The sequence below is a fragment of the Sus scrofa genome, chromosome 3 (genome assembly GCF_054392235.1).
Source record: "Sus scrofa isolate SSC_HxYL_T2T_F1_AM1 chromosome 3, Sscrofa_HxYL_maternal_Yorkshire_Landrace_v2.0, whole genome shotgun sequence".
Taxonomy (NCBI): Eukaryota; Metazoa; Chordata; class Mammalia; order Artiodactyla; family Suidae; genus Sus; species Sus scrofa.
In genome coordinates this window covers 99,393,795-99,414,818 of record NC_139385.1, presented here as the reverse complement: position 1 = coordinate 99,414,818, position 21,024 = coordinate 99,393,795, and the positions used below count along the sequence as shown (strand labels likewise).

General features: G+C 39.3%; 1 protein-coding gene and 1 pseudogene across 1 annotated transcript in view; both read left to right on the top strand.

Moving 5' to 3' along the window:
* LOC146404800 (uncharacterized) overlaps positions 1-21,024 on the top strand; it is a 112,702-nt gene that overhangs the window by 26,966 nt on the left and 64,712 nt on the right. The gene's annotated exons all lie outside the window — the stretch shown is intronic.
* Positions 8,578-8,705, top strand: LOC146404801 (thymosin beta-4-like; annotated as a pseudogene).

Here is a 21,024-nt window from a genome sequence, read left to right as displayed (position 1 = left end):
TTGAGAAGTTCATCTCTATTCCTAGTGTGCTGAGAGTAGCATAGGTTTTTAACTTTTTGCATTTGTTTCAGCTGAATAATCAGCAACAGCAAATTCCAAAACTGCTGCTTTTGTTTCTAAAGCCTGTACTCTGAGGACTCTAGACTCTAGTGAGCATTAATACTGTTGCCAGATGCTCTGTGAGGCACTATGTTTCCTCTGTTTTGAATTTCATAAATTTCTCGGGTATGTTCCCACAGGGCACAGAAGTTCCTGTGTGCCCATATATAACCACCAAGTTGCCAACACTTCTTATAGTATTTTGTTCTCCTGAGTCTGAGGACAAACCAGGTTCATAAAGTTTAGTCCCTTTAATTTTGTCCATTCCCTTGAATACCACTAACAACTGAGAAAGTTAGAACTTGTTTTACTCTTTGAAGGGCATCCACAACTTGGCTTGTAGCTTAAAAGTAACAAGTGCCAGAGTTCCCATTGTGACTCAGCAGGTTAAGAACCCAACTAGTATCAATGAGGATATGGGTTCAATCCCTGGCCCTGCTCAGTGGGTGGAAGATCTGGCATTGCCGTGACCTGTGGTGTAGGTTGCAGACGCCGCTTGGGTCTGGCATTGATGTGGCTGTGGCATGGGCTGGCAGCTGCAGCTCTGATTCGACCTCTAGCCTGGGAAATTTCCATATGCCACAAGTGTGGCTGTTTCAAAAAAAAAAGAGAGAGTACATGAGTCTTGTTATTCTTGCGACTTTTCTGTGGGTTTGAAATTTTTCAGAATAGAAAGTTGTGGGGAAAAGCAAGCTCAGTAATAGCACTGGCAAGATGATAGGAAATTCTCTGGGGGTTAAGTTTTAATGTTTTACTTTGCTCACTGGCCAAAGGCTAGCTAAAGTATTTATATAGCATGAGCACTTAAAATGTGACTGTCTTCACAGAACAGTCTGTAAACTGTGAACTGTTTATTAAACTGTGAACTATTTATTTAAAGTTGCTCAGATGTTTCAACTAAATTTAGGATTACATGTTTAACACCAGTACAACCCAGTTGTAAGATAAAAAGTTCTGTCAAACAACTTCTTTTGTACTCCATGACTCTAGATAATGCTCAACTTATTTGTCCAGTTGTTTTGGAATCATATAGATCTTTTTATTCAGGATTGATTTTTTTTTTTTTTTTTTTTTTTTGTCTTTTTAGGGCCGCACCTGCAGCATGTGGAGATTCCCAGGCTAGGCATCCAATCGGAGCTGTAGCCTCTGGCCTACACCACAGCCACAGCAATGCCAGATCTGAGTCACGCCTGCGACCTACACCACACCTCACGACCATGCTGGATCCTTAACCCACTGAGAAAGGCCAGGGATCAAACCCACAACCTCATGGTTCCTAGTCAGATTCATTTCCACTGCACCACGACGGAAACTCCAGGATTGATTTTGAAAGAAGGCAAAATAAGCAATAAGATAAGCCAGCTAATTTTCAATTTAAAAGAATAATCCCCTTGGGATCCTCTATGTTTATTTCAACATAGCTTTTATTACCTAAACATTTCTGAGAATCCCACTTTGGTGCTTCAGATTTATGAAGCACCTACTTATGAACCTCCTAATAAAAAACAGTGTGGTAGAAGTTCATGTTGTGGCTCATTGGTAACGAGCCTGACTAGTATCCATGAGGATGCAGGTTCAATCCCTGGCCTCACTCAGTGGGCTAAGGATCCAGCATTGCCATGAGCTGTGGTGTAGGTTACAGGTGAGACTGGATCCTGTGTTGCTGTGGCCATAGTGTAGGCCAGCAACTATAGCTCTGATTCGACCCCTAGCCAGGGAACTTCTATATGTGGCAGGTGTGGCCCTAAGAAAGAAAAAAAAAAAAAAGAAAGAAAATCAGTGTGGTTATTTAAAATATATCTACATTTTATTTTGGACAAAATGGCATCAGAACATGTGGTCACTCAAGTTATTTACCATTCTTCAACTCAAATGACTCAGTATTTTTGAAATATCAAGTCTACTTTAACAACTCAAAAATTGTTATAAATGCTGTTCAAAACAACTTTCCATGTATCTAAAATGAAAAACAAAATAAGGGCTCCAAAATTATTTTAAGTTTAGTTTGGTAAACTTTTTCTGTAAACGTTCAGATAGTAAACATTTTGGGCTTGTGGGTCACATGGGTTCTGTCACAGTTAATCACCTTTGCTGTTACAATGTGAAAGCTTTTAGAGACACCACTAAAATGAAGAAGTGGAGTTCCCTGGTGGCCTAGAAGTTAAGGAACTAGTATTATCATTGCTGTGGCTTGGGTCACTGCTGTGGTGTGAGTTTGATCCCTGTCCCAGGTACTTGTGTATGCCACAGGTGCAGCCAAAAATAAATGAAATAAAATGAGATAAAATAGCCTAACTGTATTGCAATAAATTTTTACTTACAAAAATATTTGATGGAACATGTTTGGCCCACAGATCCTAGTTTGTTGATCCTAGTTTTTGATAATGACAGAATAAATGAAATTACTGCCTTCTAAAGTGACAGCACTCTCTAGGATATACAGTTTTGCTCTAAAAAATTTTTGTGCACCTACAGTTTTATAGTCACTAGAAAAGTATTTTAAAACCTGTGTAGAGTTCCTGTTGTGGGTCGGCGCTAATGAATCTGACTAGTATCCATGAGGATGCAGGTTTGATCCCTGGCCTCATTCACTGGGTTAAGGATCCAGCATTGCCGTGAGCTGTGGTGTAGGTTGTAGATGCATCTTAGTTCTGTGGTGTAGGCTGGCAGCTACAGCTCCAATTCAACCCCTAGCCTGGGAACTTCTTTATGCTGCAGGTTTGGCTGTAAAAAAAATAAAAAATAAAAAACTGTTTAAAGCAATATTTTTATTTACTATCAAATGAAAAAGAATAAAATAGGAGTAAATCTATGAGTTCCCATCATGGTACAGCGGAAATCAATCTGACTAGGAACCATGAGGTTGCAGGTTCGATCCCTGGCCTTGCTCAGTGGGTTAAGGATCTGGTGTTGCTGTGAGCTGTGGTGTAGTTCACAGATGCAGCTCAGATCTGGCATTGCTGTGGCTATGGCATAAACTGACAGCTGTAGCTCCAATTGGACCCCTAGTCTGGGAACCTCCATGTTCCGCAGGTACAGCCCTAAAAAGCAAAATAAATAAATTAATTAATTAAATAAAAATTTTAAAAAGGAATAAAGGAAGATCTGTACTCAGAAAACTATAAGACATTGATAGAAAAAATGAAGATGACACAAACAGAAAGATATACCATGTTAATGAATTAGAAGAATTCGTACTGTTAAAATGACCATTTAAATTTAAATGGGTAAATCTTCAGAGATGATTTAAATTTAAATTCAATGTAGGTTAAAGATTTAAATGTAAGACCTGAGACCAAAAAATTCCTAGAAGAAAACATAGGCAGAACACTCTTTGACATAAATCATGGCAATACTTTTTCAGATCTATTTCCTAAGGCAAAGGAAGCAAAAGTAAAAGTAAGCAAATAGTACCTAATTAAACTTAAAAGCTTTCGCACAGCAAAGGAAACCATCAAAACAAAAAGAACCTACTGAATGGGAGAAAGTATTTACAAAGGATATGACCAATAAGGGATTAATATCCAACATATACATACATATATATATATGTTTGATGCAATTCAACATCAAAAAAAGCAAACAACCTGATATGAAAGTGGGCAAAAGGCCTGAAGAGACATTTTTCCAAAGAACACATGGCCTACGGCACATGAAAAGATTCTCAACATTGTTAATCAGCAGAGAAATGCAAATCAAAACCAGTGAGATATCACCTCGCACCTGTCAGAATGATTATCATCAAAAAGACCACAAAAAACAAATGTTGGCAAGGATATAGAGAAAGCAACCAGTATGAAAATTCCTCAAAAAATTAAAAATTGAACTATTATTGATCCAGCAACACTACTCCTGGGTATTTATCTGAAGAAAACAAAAACACTAATTAGAAAAGATATATGCACCCCTATGTTCATTGCAGCATTACTACAATTGCCAAAAATACAGAAGCAACCTAAATGCCCATCAATAGGTGAATTAATAAAGATCTGTGTGTGTATATTATATTCCATACACACACACACACACACACACACACACAATGGAATATTACTCAGCCACAAAAAAGAAATCTTGCAAATTTTGACAACATGGATGAAACTGGAGGCTGTTATGCTAAGTGAAATAAGTGAGACAAAGACAAATACCATATGATTTCATTTATATGTGGACTCTAAAAAACAAAACAAACATAATGAAGCATAAATAAGAGTATAGATACAGAGACAGAGAACAAAACAAATGTTTGCCAGAGGTGGGGATGGGGAAAGAAATAGATGAGGGAGATTATCAGGTACAAACTTCCAATTGCAAAATACGTGAATCATGGGTACGAAATGTACAGCATGGGGAGTACAGTCAGTCACTATGTAATATCTTTGTATGGTACCATCATAACTAGACTTACTGTTGTGATGAGTTTGAGTCATTCTGTCACATATAATGCTGAACTAACATATGCTGTAGGTCAATTATATTTTGGAAACAAACTCATAGAAAAAGACACCAGATTTATGGTTACCAGAAGTAGAGGGTGGGGGAGAGGGAACTGAATGAAGACAGGAAGGCAGTCCCTCTTGATACCTCTATTTTTTATGGTGTGAAAATTGAATTTTCATATATAATGCATGGTAGTATTAATTATATTCATTATGTGGTATGATCCATTTCCAGAGTACATGAGTTGGTGAAGAATTCTCTGAGGTTGTAGCAGTAGGTTGGTGAGGTCTGTTCCCAGCATTTCTGTCCATTCCCTACACCCAACCAATGTACAGGAGACTGGAGTGGGGAGTTCCTACCCCTCAAATAAGTTTTCAAGAGAATCATCTGGAGAACTTGTGTCTCCTGGGATTTGGGTGTACATGGGAATTGTAGCTGCACTTTGAAAAGTCTAAGTGCAAGACTCTAACTATATCCGCTAAAAGTGGCAGAGCAGAGGAAGGGAGGGGAGGACAGGAGAGAGATGCAGTCTCAGGAGTAAAGTACATTCACACTGACATGGAATGGGAAGTGAGACTTGAATAAAGGAGGAAACTGTCTTATAATAAAAAAAAGTCCCTGCCCCTTTTAAGAGTAATGTTATCTCAGATGTGGACCTCTAATGTAGACTAGACTTTTTACTAAGAACTGCCTAAAAAGGGAGTTGCCTTGTGGTGCATTAAAGATCCTGAGTTGTCACTGCGGCGGCTCAGCTGAGGCCAAAAGAAAAAATGTGTGTGTGTGTACTTAATATAAATATATATATTCTTAATATAAACTATATATATTCTTAATATAAATATACATATATATTTAATCTGTATGAAAGAATTACCTAAAATATATGAAACCTGCTCAAGATTTTATCCAAGTTGTGAAGAAGGGTAAATCTTCAGAGATGATTTAAATTGAGACTTGAGGGGAGGGGGTCCTGCCTGGACTTAGTTTACTAAGTCCAAAATGTTCTTTAAAACAGCTGCATTTGCAAAATTATGCCATCTTTAATTGTGGATGCAGATTCCAGGCACTGATTAACTAACTGGAGAGAAGTCTAGCAGCTGAAAAAAAGAAATTGGAGTTAAAGATTTGTTCGTTTTTCAACTTCCTTTCCTTTTTCTTTCTAAAACTGTGCTTCATTTGAAGTTTAGAATCTAACAAAAAGCTCTCTAGAAGCGCCAATGAATTAGATCTTTAGAAAAGGGATATAAAAATCAAGAATGACAGGAGATGAGGGAAAAGAGAGATAAATATTCTCACTTCTGTAAAACCCACACAAAGTTTCTTGCCAAGGGTTTATGATAGACTGGAGAATGGAGAAGCTAACTGAATAGTATCCCATACTTTGAGATGCATCCAGTAAAATGCAATACCTACAGCTTCAGTTTACCTTAGCTAAACTAAATAAAGATGAACATGACACAAGCCCCAAACATCTTCACCAAAGAAGCCAGAAGCTGTGGAGGGAAGCCAGGCACACAAACCAAAGTTTGCATTCCCCAGCGTGCCTTACCTGCCAGGATTCCACTAAGCTTCTTAAAGCTTCCATTGTATGCATAATCACAATTCTTATCCAGTGTCCCAGGTATTACTCTGTTTAGTAAACAGCTCTCATTTCTCATGCTAAATGCTGAGTTAATTTTTTTTTTCTCCTGTGGAGTTTTCTCTGTGTCTGGCACTGTTCAATCAACAAAACTCAGAAACTCCTCATGAAACTTATATTTGAGCATATGGAAGTGCAGGTAATAAATAATACATCCAATAAAAAATATAATAAAAAATATATCAGATGATGATAAATGTTATATTAACAAAGGCAGGGGAAAGGAATAGAAATTGCTTGTTGGGTGGGATTTAAAATAGAGGGTTAGGAGTTCTCTCTGTGGCACAGTGGGTTAAGAAACTGACTGCAGTGGCTCAGGTTGATGTGGATGCTTGGGTTCGATCCCTGGCCTGGAGCAATGGGTTAAAGGATTTAGTACTGCAGCAACTGCTGCAGCTGCAGTGCAGGTGGCAGCTGCAGCTCAGATTCAGTCCATGGCCAGGGAACTTCCATATGCCTTGGGCGAAGACATGTAAAATAAAATAAAATAAAATGGGGGCTTAAAGAAGGCTTCCTAAAGGTGATATTTTAAGCAACGATGTGAAACAAGTGAGGGCCCATGCCATGCAGACATATTTGGGGAAAGCATTCCAAAGACAGCATGAGTCTTGAGGTGGGAGCTTCTTGGCTTAGTCAAGGGACACCAAGGAGTTAGTGCAGCTGAAGCAGAGGGATAAAGACACAAGGTCAGAGAGGGAAGAAGGGCCAGATCATTTTGGGTCTTGTGACCCACTGTGAGGACTTTTGACTTTTACTCTGAATAAGTTGGAAAGTCGTTCAAGGGCTAAGCAGTGACATGACCTGACGTATTTCAATAGGATTATTCTGGCTGCTAGTTAAGAAAGATGATAAGGGAGGGAGTGCCAGGGGAAGCTTAGCAATTGGTAGGCATTTGAAATAGCCTGGTCAAAGAAGATGGAGGCAAGGACTGTGGTTTAGGGTGATAGTAGAGGAAATGCATGCAAGTAGATGCGTTAGCGGGTCCCTGAGGAAAGAGAACCAGGCATGGCTTTCTTGACATGTGAGAAGTCATTTTTGGCCTAATCCATTTTGCGATGTAAGCCTAGCCACAATGCTTGCTCTAGAGCAGTGGTCAGAAATTAATAATCTTAAGAGAGTGAAAAAAGATGCAGAAACAAATGACTGCTATCAAGCAAGAGAACTAACAATAGCAAAGATAAAATATTAGTTGTAAAGATTCCCAGTTTTGTTTCCATGGTAAAGATTAGCTTGAAGCTCTCAAGCACAAGATCAACTGGAACCTAAGGTATGATGGTGATGATGTTTTCTGACAGCAGTCAACTACAGCTTGGACTCTCCTGACTGCCCAAGCTCCTTCATGAATACGCATTGCCCTTAATTTAGAACTTCCCCACTTTTGCTGTTTTGGGAAACATTATTTTGGAAAAGATCCCTGGTGTTCTCCTTACTTGCTGCAAGTAGTAAATCCTTCCTTCTTCTGATCTTTGGCTCATTTGTGTCTTTTGGCTCAATGCACATGGAAAGGCAAACCAAGTAACAGGAGGTAACTTGTTACCAAGTTTAGGTAATAGGAGGACAGAAGGAATAGCCAGATTCTGATAAATAACTTCTTGAATGCTATAGTAAGAGGTACAGTGTTATGCTCTTATTTGGCATAGGAAAAATAAAGACAAATGCAAAACAAATTTAATTTCAACAAAGTAACCTATTAAGGGGAATTGGACTATTTATTCCAAATGTATTTTATGTATTATTATTATTTTTTTTGCCATGCCACAGCATGCAGAAGCCCCAGGGCCAGGGATTGATTCCTCACCACAGCAGTGAGCTGAGCCACAGCAATGACAATGCTGGATCCTTAACCCACTGAGCCACCAGGAAGCTTCTAAATGTTTGTGACTTTAGAAGAGATTAAGAACTGCCTAGCAGGAGTTCCCTAGTAGCTCAAAGGGTTAGGGGTCTGGCGTTGTCACTGCTGTGGTTCTGTTTGCTGCTGTGATGTGGATTTGATCCCCAGCCTGGGAACTTCCACATGCTGTGCGTGCAGCAGAAAAAAAAAAAAAAAAAAGAGAGAGAGAGAGAGAGAGAACTGCATAACAGAGATCTTTCTCCTATTATTATTATTATGTCATTATTACCATTATGAGAGAGAGTGTGCGTGGAGCGCACGCCTGAAGGAAACACAAAAAATGCTACGTGTTCATGAGGGATAAGATAATACAACTCTCAGAATGGAGGAAGCAGGAGACATTTTCTAAATGTCATTGAACAGTGCCAATGAATATTATTTGTGCCAGGAAAAAGCATGAGAATGTTTTATTCAAGAATATCCAAGGAAAGGCACTCAGCAGCGGCCACTGTGAAAACCAGATTTTACTTGCTCGTGCCTCGCTCTGCTTCCTCTGCAACCATGTCTGTCTGACAAAGCCTATATGGCTGAGATTGAGAAATTCGTTATATCAAAATTGGAGACAGAAACACAAGAAAAATTCACTGCCTTCAAAAGAAACGATTGAACAGGAGAAGCAAGCAGGAGAGTCATAATGAGGCAAGCACCCAGCATTGTCTTTTTTCTTTTCCTTTTCTTTTCTTTCTTTCTTTTTTTTTTTTCTTTTTAGGGCCACACCCGAAGGCACTTGGAGATTCCCAGCCTAGAGGTCGAATCAGAGCCTCAGCTGTGACCTAGGCCACAGCAACACAGGATCCGAGCTGCGTCTGTAACTTACACCACAGCTCACAGAACGCAGGATCCTTAACCCACTGTGCAAAGCCAGGGATGGAACCTGCAACCTCATGGTTCCTAGTTGGATTCATTTCTGCTGTGCCACAACAGGAATTCCTGCATTGCCTTCTTATTTTACTTATTTTAGCTGTTTAACTTTATAAGATAAGAGACTGGATCAAGTTTAAATGATCGTGTTGCCGCTTTTCACATTAAAGAATGGAGAACTACTGACATGAAGGCCTCGCCTGCCTCTCAACATCTGTCTATCTGGGTGGCAGGGAAGGAAAGGAACTTGCATGTTGGTGAAGGAGGAAGCTGGGTGGGATGATAGTGAAATCTAGAGAGAAAGCAAGCTGGTCCAAGGTTCCTGAGGGCTGTAAAATGCAGTTTAATCAGAGTGCCGTTTTCTTTTAGTTAAAATGATTTTTAAGGTATGGAATGCACAATTTTTAAATATGCAAATAAAAAGTTTTAAACTAAAAAAAAAAAAAAAGAATATCCAAGGAAATAAAAATTACATTTAAATGGAGCAAGTGTCAGATACATCAAAAAATTTTAATGAAAAACAGGAGTTCCCTTCATGGCACAGCGGAAATGAATCCGACTAGGAACCATGAGGTTGTGGGTTCAAACCCCTGGCCTTGCTCAGTGGGTTAAGGATCTGGAGTAAGCTATGGTGTAGGTTGCAGACGAGGCTTGGATCTTGGCGTTGCTGTGGCTCTGGCCTAGGCCAGAGGCTACAGCTCGGATTAGACCCCTAGCCTGGGTACCTCCATATGCTGCTGATGTGGCCCAAAAGAACAAAAAGACAAAAAAAATTTTTTTAATGAAAAACAGAAAAGTAGCTTCTGGGAATAAGAGTTTAATATGTTTAATCTTGGAATAAAAGTTCTATTTATCTTCTGGGAATAAAATGTTATGTATAGTCTCATAATAAGTGATTACTTCAGTATTTAATAGCCTGATTCTCAGTGTTAAGACAAATCAAACAACAAAGAGTTAACAACTGAGACCTTGTATTTGACTTTGTCAGCAACTAGCCATGATTATTAGCAATACAGCATGTCTTTTATCCTTGGTTGCCTTGGTTATCTTTCTCCAATGTAAAATAAAGAAGGTTTCAGAATTCCCACTTTTGCACGGTGGGTTAAGGGTACACCTTTGTCTCTGCAGCACTGTGGTTTCAATCTCCAGCCTGGCAAAGTGGTTAAGGATCCCACATAGCCACAGCTGTAGTATAGAAGGAAGGGGGGAGGCGATGGGAGTGTGTTCTGTAGGGGGACGGGGTGGAGGTGGGGTTCCTCTCCAAAGAAAGAGAAAAGAAGAGGGTGGTGGGAATGAACACTAGATTATATGGTTTTCTTTGAAATGTTTATCTACCCTAACAAATTTGTCTTTCAGCCTTGCTGTTATCCCATAGTTCCTTTTTTTCAGCCATACCTGCAGCATATGGAAGTTTTGGGCCAAACTGGAGCTTCAGGAGTTTCCCTTGTGGCTCAGCAGTAACAAACCCAACTAGTATCCATGAGGACGCAGGTTCAATCCCTGGCCTTGTTCAGTGGGTTAAGGATCTGGTATTGCCATGAACTGTGGTGTAGGTCAAAGACACAGCTCAGATCTGGTGTTGCTGTGGCTGTGGCATAGGCTGGCAGCTGTAGCTCTGATTCGACTCCTAGCCTGGAGACTTCAATATGCCAAGGGTGTGGCCCCAAAAATACAGGGAAAAAAAAAAAAATCGGAGCTGCAGCTGCAACATACACCAATGCTGTGGCAACACAGGATCCCAGCTGCATATGCAAGCTACACTGCAGCTTGCAACAATGCTGGATTCTTAAACCACTGAGCCACAATGGGAACTCCCTGTAATTCTTTGATAGCTTCAGGAACTTCTGTTTTTCTCTATAAAGATATCATCCTTGACAATTTCATCGTCTCTGTCCATGACTTTTTCACAACCTGACCTCATATTTTCTCAGTGTTACTGACTTCTTGCCACCTACTTTCTTTGGATATGGAATCTGCTCAACCTCTAAGATTTGTTTTTGTTTTTGTTTTTTTGCTTTTTAGGGCTTCACCCAAGGCTAGGGGTCTAATTGGAGCTGCAGCTGCTGGCCTGTGCCATAGCCTCAGCAATGTCAGATCTGAGCCACGTCTGCAAAGTACACCACAGGTTACGGCAACACCGGATCATTAACCCACTGAGCAAGGCCAGGGATCGAAGCCACAACCTCACGGTTCCTAGTCGGATTTGTTTCCGCTGAGCCACAACGGGAACTCCTCAGCCTCCAAGATTTTAAACTGAAATGTCATCCCCAGCCATCTCCTCTTGCCTTGTCACTTCTCCCAATCTGTTGAACCTGGTATTTATCATCAGACCAACATAAATTCCATTAGCCCTCAACCAATAATGTGTGGTTAAGACTACATATTTAATTAATTAATTAATTTTCTTGTCTGCTTATTATTTTTATTTTCAAGGCTACAGATTTTAGAGTCAAATGGCCTACATTTAAATCCTGACTCTGGAGTTCCCGTTGTGGCACAACAGAAACAAATCCATAGGAACCATGAGGTTGCGGGCTCGATAACTGGCCTTGCCTAGTGGGTTAAGGATCTGGTGTTGCTTTGAGCTGTGGTGTAGGTCGCAGATGTGGCACTTATCCTGTGTTGCTCTGGCTCTGGTGTAGGCTGGCGGCTACAGCTCTGATTAGACCCCTAGCCTGGGAACTTCCATATGCCCAGGGTGTAGCCCTAAAAAGACAAAAGACAAAGTAATAATAATAATAATAATAATAATGATAATAAATCCTGACTCTGCCCTACACTAGCTGAGTGACCAGGGCCAAGTTACTTAATCCCTCTATGCCTTATATTTCTCACAGGATTCATGTGAAGGTTAAATGAGATAATCCACATATACCTGGCACATATTAAATACATGATAAATATTAGCCAGTAATATCAGTATTTCATTTGGCTTTTTTGTCCTCTGTAGAGCCTCGTCACTCTAGTCATCATGGTTATCTCTCATTCCAGTTAGTACTAGTTCCTTACATTGTTCACTTTTTCATCTCAGTTCCGTTTTTTTTTTTTTTTTTTTGCCAAGCCACAGCACATGGAATTTCCCAGCCCAGGAATCGAACCCGTGCCACAGCGGTGACCTGAGCAGTTGCAGTGACAATGCCAGATCCTTAACCCACTGCACCACAAGAGAACTCCTCATCTAAGCTCCTTGATTCAGACTTGGATTACTTCGTGGATCTTGTTAGATCCTAACTCTAGATTATCAGGGATAATTTTTAAAATAATTATTCTCTCCTCAGCCGTTATTCCATTCAAAGCAATAGTTATTCTAAACTACCCTTATTTTCCTCAAGTCCCCATTGCTTCCCCTGCCTGAAGTAGGTTGCTTCCTACTTCACCAAAAAGACAAAGGCCACCCCGTTGATAGAAAATGCTTCTCTTATACTCTTGATTCTTTCCACGCAGAGGGAACCCAGTGAATTTAACTCTTGGCTTCTCTGCCTCTGTACTCATTATACCTTGGGAAAAGTGCAATGACTTACTTTTTTTTTTTAGAACCTCACACACAGCATATGGAGGTTCTCAGGCCAGGGGTCCTTCCAGCCTATGCTCCAGCCTCAGCAACACCAGATCCGAGCCACATCTGCAACCTATACTACACAGCTCACAGCAACTCTGGATCCTTAACCCACCGAGTGAGGTCGGGAATCGAACCTGCATCCTCATGGATACTAGTCAGATCTGTTTCCACTGAACCACAAGGGGAACTCCTTTGGGTTTTTTGTTTGTTTTCTGTTTTGTCTTGTTTTGTTGAGAGTCATATACTCTTTACCTTGATTCATCAGTTTTTAACATTTTGTCAAATTTGCTTCTCTCTCCTTTCCTGCCTGCCTGTCTTCCTTCCATCCTTCCTTCTTTTCTACCTTTACTGAGTCATTTGAGATTAAGATACAGGCATGACGTTTTACCCCTAAATATTATAGCATGCATAACCTAATGCTATTATTTCAAAAAGTATTCATGAATTTTTTTTTTTTTTTGTCTTTTGTCTTTTTAGGTCCGCACTTGCAGCATATGGAGGTTCCCAGGTTAGGGGTCTAATCGGAGCTGTAGCTGCTGGCCTACGCCACAGCCATAGCAACACAGGATCCAAGCCAAGTCTGTGACCTACACCACAGCTCACGCCAAAGCCAGATCCTTAACCCACTGAGTGAGGCCAGGGTTTGGACCCTCAACCTCATGGTTCCTAGTCAGATTCATTTTAGCTGTGCCACGATGGGAACTCCAAGTTTTCATGAATTTCCAAGTGATTTTTCCTTTTTTGTTGTTGTTATTTTTGTGATTGATGATATCATTTTACATTTTGTGTATGTATGTGTGAACATGTATTTTATTATTCTTGATTAAATACCTAGAATTGAAATCGCTGGATCTTGTGAAAAACGTATGTTTAAACTAAAAATTGCCATACTGTTTTTAAGAGTAACTATCATTTTTACATTCCCATAATCAGTGTTCTAGAATTTCAGTTGCTCTGTATCCACATGAACACTTGATTTTGCCAGGCTTTTTTGTATCTTTAACCATTCTAATATATCTGTGGTGGTATTGCATTATGACCTAATTTGCATTTGATTTATGACTAAACATGTTGAAGTTTTTCATATTGCATTTATATACACCATTTTGGGGGGATGCAGTATCTATTTAAATGTTTTGCCCATTAAACAATAAATTTTATTTTAGAACAATTTTAGATTTACAGAAAAATCGCAAAGATTGTACACAGAGTTCCCATATATTCTGTGCCCACTTTTTTTTTTCTTTTTTTGGCCGCTCCATGGCATATGCAGTTCCTGAGCTAGGGATCAGATCTGAGCCTCAATTGCAACCTATGAGGGATCCTTAACTCACTGTGCCAGGCAGAGAATCAAACCTGTGTCCTGGCGCTGCAGAGGCGCCGCTGATCCCGTTACACCACAGTAGGAACTCCCAGTTTCCTCTATTATTAACATCTTACATTAGCATGGTAATATTTGTTGTAATTAATGAATCAGTATTTATATATTATTATTAGTGAATGTACATTATTTATATTTCCTTAGATTTTTACCTAGTGTCCTTTTTCTGTTTCAAAATCTGATCTATAATATCAGATTACATTTAGTTATCATGTCTCTTTAGACTTCTTGGCTGGGGCAGTTTCTCATACTTCCCCTGTTTTTGATGACCTTAATATTTTTGAGGAGTACTCATTAGGCTTTGTGTAGAATGCCCCTCCACTGGGATTTATTGGATATTTTTCTTTTGATTAGACAGGGATTGTCAGGTTTCTTTGTTTTCTTTTTTCTTTTGTCTTTTGTCTTTTTAGGGCCGCACCTGTGGCATTTGGAGGTTCCCAGGCTAGGGGTCTAATTGGAGCTGTTGCTGCCGGCCTACGCCAGAACCCAACACCACCAAATCCCAGCCACATCTGCGACCTACACCATAGCTCATGGCAATGCCCGATCCTTAATGCACTGAGTGAGGCCAGGAATCGAACCCACAACCTCATCATTCCTATTGCATTCGTTTCTGCTGCCCCACGATGGGAACTCTTTTTTTTTTTTCAAAATATGTTTTTATTTTTTCATTTTTATGCATTTCCAAAATAATATGATTCTAAAATATAATAGCTGACCATAATACTCCCAACCTATTTCTTTCTCAAAAATGTCCTGCAGTTGAAATGTAAGACAGTTCAGCTAGTTAATTTTTGTTTTTGAACTCATGATATTTTAATTGCTATTTTAGATTTCCTAAGGGGAAGCAGGCCATTCCAAAAGAGCTCTTTCTTTTAGACATTTTTTTCTTTTTTATTAAAGTATAGTTGATTTACAGGGTTGGGCCAACCAATTTCTGCTGTACAGCAAAGTAACCCATTTACCATTTATAAATACACACACATTCCTTTTCTTATATTCTTGTCCATTATGGCATATGTCAAGAGATTGGATATAATTCTCTGTGCTATACAGTAGGACCTCATTGCTTATCCATTCTAAATGTAATAGTTTCCATCTACTTACCCCAAACTCTAACACCATCCCACTCCCTCACTCCCACCCCCTTGGCAACCACAAGTCTGTTCTCTATGTCTGAGTCGGTTTCTATTGTGTAGATAGATTCATTTGTGCCTTACTTTAGATTCCACATATAAGTGATATCATATGGTCTTTCTCTTTCTGACTTATTTCACTTAGTATGAAAATCTCCAATTGCATCCATGTTGCTGCAAATGGCATTATTTCATTCTTTTTTATGACTGGGTAGTATTCCACTATATATATTTACCGCATCTTCTTAATCCATTCATCTGTCAGTGAACATTTAGGTTATTTCCATGTCTTGGCTATTAGGAATAGTGCTGCTATGAACATAGGGGTGCATGTATCTTTTTGAAGTACAGTTTTGTCCATATACACGCCCAGAAGGAATTGCTAGATCATATGGAAGTTCTATATTTAGTTTTCTGAGAAACCTCCATACTATTTTCCATAGTGGTTGTATCAATTTACATTCCTAGCAACAGTGTAGGAGGGTTCCCTTTTCTCCATACTGTCTTCAGCATTTGTTATCTGTAGACTTGATGGTGGCCATTCTGAACAGGTGTGAGGTGGTATCTCATTGTAGTTTTAATTTGCATTTCTCTGATAGTTAGTGATATTGGGTATCTTTTCATGTGCCTGTTGGCCATTCATATGTCTTCTTTGGAGAAATTTCTATTTAGGTTGCCTGCCCATTTTTTGATTGTTTTTTTTTGTTGTTGTTATTGAGTTGTATGACTTGTTTGCATATTTTGGAGATTAAGCCCTTGTTAAGTTGCATCATTTGCAACTATTTTCTCCCATTCCGTAGGCTGTCTTTAAAATTTTTTTATGATTGCTATGCAAAAGGTTGTAAGTTTGATTAGGTCCCTTTTGTTTATTTTTGTTTAAGTCTTAATGCTCTACAACTTCCTTTTCCTCTAACAAGTCAATATAAATGCCAAGTCTGACCACCATTCTGTGCTGTAACAGTGACCACAACACACTGTTGTGCCTGCGCCCTTAAGAAACTCGTTATTCAAGGAGTGGCTAGAGAAGTAAAGAGATTGTTGCAATGTCGTTAAGATTGACATGAGCTGTAGTAGAGGAAATTTCGGGATGCTGTGGAAGGATGCCACGTCTCATTGATGTATCAAGAGAAGCTTTTGGAGGAAATTACTTCTAAGCAGAGACCTGAATGAGAAGGAATTAGCCAGATAAAGCTGGAGAGAGGATGAGGAAGAGTTCCAGGTAGATGAAGTATCTTCTATAGGCCACTAAGTGACAGAGACCATTGTGTATCAGGTATTAAGGTAGTTTATGAGGTTTAGAGTCCAAGGCAAACTGACCAGTGACAGTATTGGCTGTGGAGTAAAGAGAGTCCAGAACACAAATACTTTACACATCACATTAAAGAGTATAGATCAGCACTTATCTCTAGGGGGTTGGAGGTGGGGAGAGTACAGTACTGTCTCTACTCTCCTGCAATTTGTAGGATTTCTTGCTTCTAATGTGATCATGGCCAAATATTTTATTTTATTTTATTTTATTATTTTTTGGCCACCCAGTAGCATATGGAGTTTCTGGGCCAGGGATCAGATCTGAGCCACAGTTACTACCTAAGCTGCAGTTTCAGAAATGCTGAATCCTTAACCCACCGTGCTGGGCTGGTGATTGAACCTGCGTCCCAGCACTCCCAAAGTGCTGCAGTTCTGTTGCATCACAGTGGGAACTCCTGGCCAAGCATTTTAAAATTGAACTAATGTTGCTTATGTTAATTACTTTTATTTCTTCTTTATATTGAAGTAAGAGTGTTAGATTAAAATTATTATTATTATTATTATTATTTGTCTTTTTGTCTTTCTAGGGGTGCACCTGTGGCACATGAAGGTTCACAGGCTAGGGGTCTAATCAGAGCTATAGCCACTGGCCTACGACACAGCCACAGCTATGCCACATCCAAGCCGTGTCTGGGACCTACACCACAGCTCACGGCAACACTGGATCCTTAACCCTCTGAGAAAGGCCAGGGATCGAACTTGCAACCTCATGGTTCCTAGTCGGATTTGCGCCACAATGGGAACTCCTAAAATTATTTTTAAATTGTGCGTATATATAGGTTACTTTCTCTATGAATTTCCTTTTAGGATAGTAAGGGGGAGTTGCTAAAAACTATTTGTTATATAAAATTTTGCCCCCTAGGTTGAGAACCACTGGTGTAGAGCATGCTGAAGGTAACGAAGAGTCCCTGAAAGGGTTTAAGTAGGGGAATGACATGACCAGATGTCCACTTTGGTAAGATCATTCTGGGTGTAATGTGGTGAATAGATTGGAAGGAGCCATCCTGGGAGAATGTAGACCAGTTGTTTGGCTATGTAGTAATCCAGGTGAGAGATGGCGGTGGTCTGAGCTAAAGTATCTGTCATGGAGATAGAACAAACATGATGATGTTTTCCCCTGGATTCTCTAAAGAGTTAGCTTTACTTTTGCCATTGTATTTGCTTTCAAGAACAAAAGAATGTTTGAAATTTTAGGCATTTTGGAAAATAATGGGGAAATATTTTGTAGCAGAGACATTCTCCAAATTTCTCAAATCATATCAATAGCGTCGTAATACAGAGTTGGACTCTGGTTAAGAAGTCTGAATCCTTACTCTGACATTGAATATCCCTTTCTTGGCCAAATTGCTTAATTTCTCTAGGCCCCAGTTTCTTCATCAGCAAAATGGGGATATTAACTGTATCTGACATGTTGTAATTCCATGAGCATTTGTTAGACTAGCCCTGACTCCACAGCTAAAAAGAATTTCGGAGACAAATTGCATGGGTACCTTTCAAACAGTGGTATTGGACTTATCTTAGCCATTTACATGATCACATTTTGCTCTATATTGGGACAGATGTCAGACAATTCTAATACTGGAATGACTGACCGTGATTAGCAGCCATTGAAGAGAGTGAAACTTATCTGCTGGCGCCAGGTCTTAACCTAATGACAGATATTTTCTCTTTATAATTTTTTATCATCCTTTGTGGCTAAGAAGTCTCTTTCAAGGACTTGTGACTGAGAAAATAAAACTGCCCTCTGAGAATAAAATGCGGGATCATGGCAGAAAAACATAATTACCTGAAAGAGACAGACTTGGGCTGGTTAAAAATATCAATAACCTAATTGAAGATATTTTAATATATCTAAAGATATCAGTCAAAAAAAGATTGATTAGCTTTCAGTTCCCACATTAAAAAAACACGGGCAAAACTGGCAGTACCCATCCAAGCTCAGATTAGCAAAGGAAATATTAGCTTGCATGTTTCTGTTTCTGATTGGAGGTGGCTGTAGGGATTATAGCTAATGGATAATTGAAGACTTTGATTCTCTTTGTAATATGATGTCAACTGAGATTGATGCTGTAGTAGGCTGTATAAGTTGTCATTATTTCTTTTCTTTTCCTTGGGCATAGAACCTTTTATTTTTCAAAGGGCACAAAGTCACTCAGAATAAGGACTATATTTCCAGCTTCCTTTAAAACTGTGTGGAGCTTTATGATCAACTGATCGCCTCTGGGATGACGTGTGCATCTTCCAATAAATTTCCATAAGGAAAGGGCACTTTTTCTTCTTCATGCTTGTCAGAATGTATGTGTGATGGCTGGAAATTAAACAGCTATCTTGAACCATGAAATTGAAATCATGTGCTGAGTATGAGGGAGCCTGGTTACCTGGTAATGGTGGACCTGCTATAACAGTCTTGGACTGTTTAATCTGGACTTTATCTTTGTAAGGGATCATAACTTGTTCAAGCATTTGTTCAAGCTGCTTACAGTTGGGGATTGCTACCATTCACAGCTGAATCTAATTTTAAGTAATACAGATGCCTCCAAGTCAGTATTAGTTTCCTTGTGCTGAATTAATTACCACAACCTAATGGCTTAAAATAATAAAAATTTATTCTGTTACAGTTCTGAAGGTCAGGAATCTAAAGCGAGTCTCACTAAGCAAAACTCAGTGTTATCAGCAGTGCTGCATTCCTTCTAGAGGTTTCAAGGGGAAATCCATTTCCTTGCCTTTTTAAGCTTCCTCAAGTTGCCTGTATTCTTTGGCTCATAGCTCCCACCTGGCATCACTCCAATCTTTTGTTTCCATAGTCGCATCCCTTCCTATTGCCTTTGACCTTCTTATATTTCTTTTATAAGAATGCTTGTGATTATATAAGGCCTACCTCAATAATTAAGGATAAGCCTCCCATCTCAAGATCCTTCATGTAATCACACCTGCAAAGTCCTTTTGCCATGTAGGGCAACATATTCATGGGTTCTGAGTATTAGGATGTAGACATCTTTGGAGGTCTTTATTCTGTCTGCCACAGTCATTTAGTCTAGTTCCATATGTTTAAATTGTCTATCTTTATTCTTATTACTGAGCAACATTTTGATTATGATTTGACTTCCCATTTAGGCTATCTCTAGGGAGAAAATATACAGATCTACAGAAACCTCACTTTCTGTTTCCATGCAGAGATATCTCACTGCAAATTAGTAAAATGCCTTATTTTTTTTTTTTTTCCTTTTAGGGCCACACACGCAGCATATGGAGGTTCCCAGGCTAGGGGTAGAGAAAATGGAGTTACAGCTTCCGGCCTTTGCCACAGCTCACAGCAACGCCAGATCTTTAACCCACTGAGCATAGGCCAGGGATCGAACCGCAACCTCATGGTTCCTAGTTGGATTCATTTCCGTTGTGCCACAATGGGAACTCTGGGTTGTCTTATTTTTTAAAAAATGCTATTAGCTAATATTTCTGACAATAAATAAAACATACTTTTAGTTAATAAAGCAATAAAACATACGGAAAAATTGAAATTCATTAAACAAATGAATTCTTACATAACATTTTAAAGCAAAGTGGTTAATCAGTGATCATATCAGCAGGTTAGGTATTGTAAATACCAATTAATTATAAGAAACTTGAAGATTCTTTCAAGAATATTAAGGTGACTTAGGACTAGCAGATTCTTTTTGCCCAGTGCATTAAACAGATGGGGATAAACATTTCCCAAGGGTGTAACAATCTGCACAACTTTCCCTCCTACACAGTGCAATGACTATAATTTAATATTCGGTGTTACCAACACCTTCCCTTACATAATAAAGAAATTAAAGCATAAAATAGGGGGAAAAAAGCTGGATATACTGAGACAAACTCCAGATCATCACTTCCTGGAAGGTGGGAGGATGGATTTATTCTTACTTCTGAGCCTCCTGATTTAAACATTTATTCTGTGTCCTTGGCCTGGAATGCCCTTCTTGTTGGTCTAGTAAACACTTCTTCTTTCTCTAAGATTCATATTAAATATCATCTTCTCTGCAAAGGCCTATTTGACTCTAAGGGGAAGTTCACTCCTCCCATCGTCTGTGCTGCCACTGTACACTCTGTACCTTTTGCAGATATATTTTCCTCCCCATTATATGTGAACTTCTTGAGAACAGGAATATATAATATATGTATATAATTTATTTTACTTAATATAGCACTTACTGTAGTACTATACTAAACACTCTTTCAAGTACTGTATATTCATCCATTTAATAACCTTAACAGTCCCATGAGATATACTATCTATCTACCTATCATTACACACATATATATATATATGTATGATTTATTATAAGGAATTGGCTCCTGTGACTATGAAGGCTGAGATTATAGGGGCTTAGAAGTCCCAGGATCTGCAGTTAGCAAGCTAGAGACCCAGTATAGCCAGTAGTGTAGTTCCAGTCCAAGTCTGAAAGGCTGCATAATGTTTGACTGAATGTCTGGGAACCCCATGGCCCAGTCAGGGCGACACATAAACGAACCATTGCAGATAGGTAAACAGAGGAGGGCTCACTGAAAAGGTGACATCTGAGCCAAGGAGGTAAGTGAGTAAGTCATGTCTGGGAGAAGAACATCCCAGGAACAGGGATTGCAAAGGTATTGAGGTGCCTGGAAGGTTTAAGAAATGACAAAGGGTGGGGAGAGTCCTATTAGAATAGGAGAGGCAAGGGAGAAGGA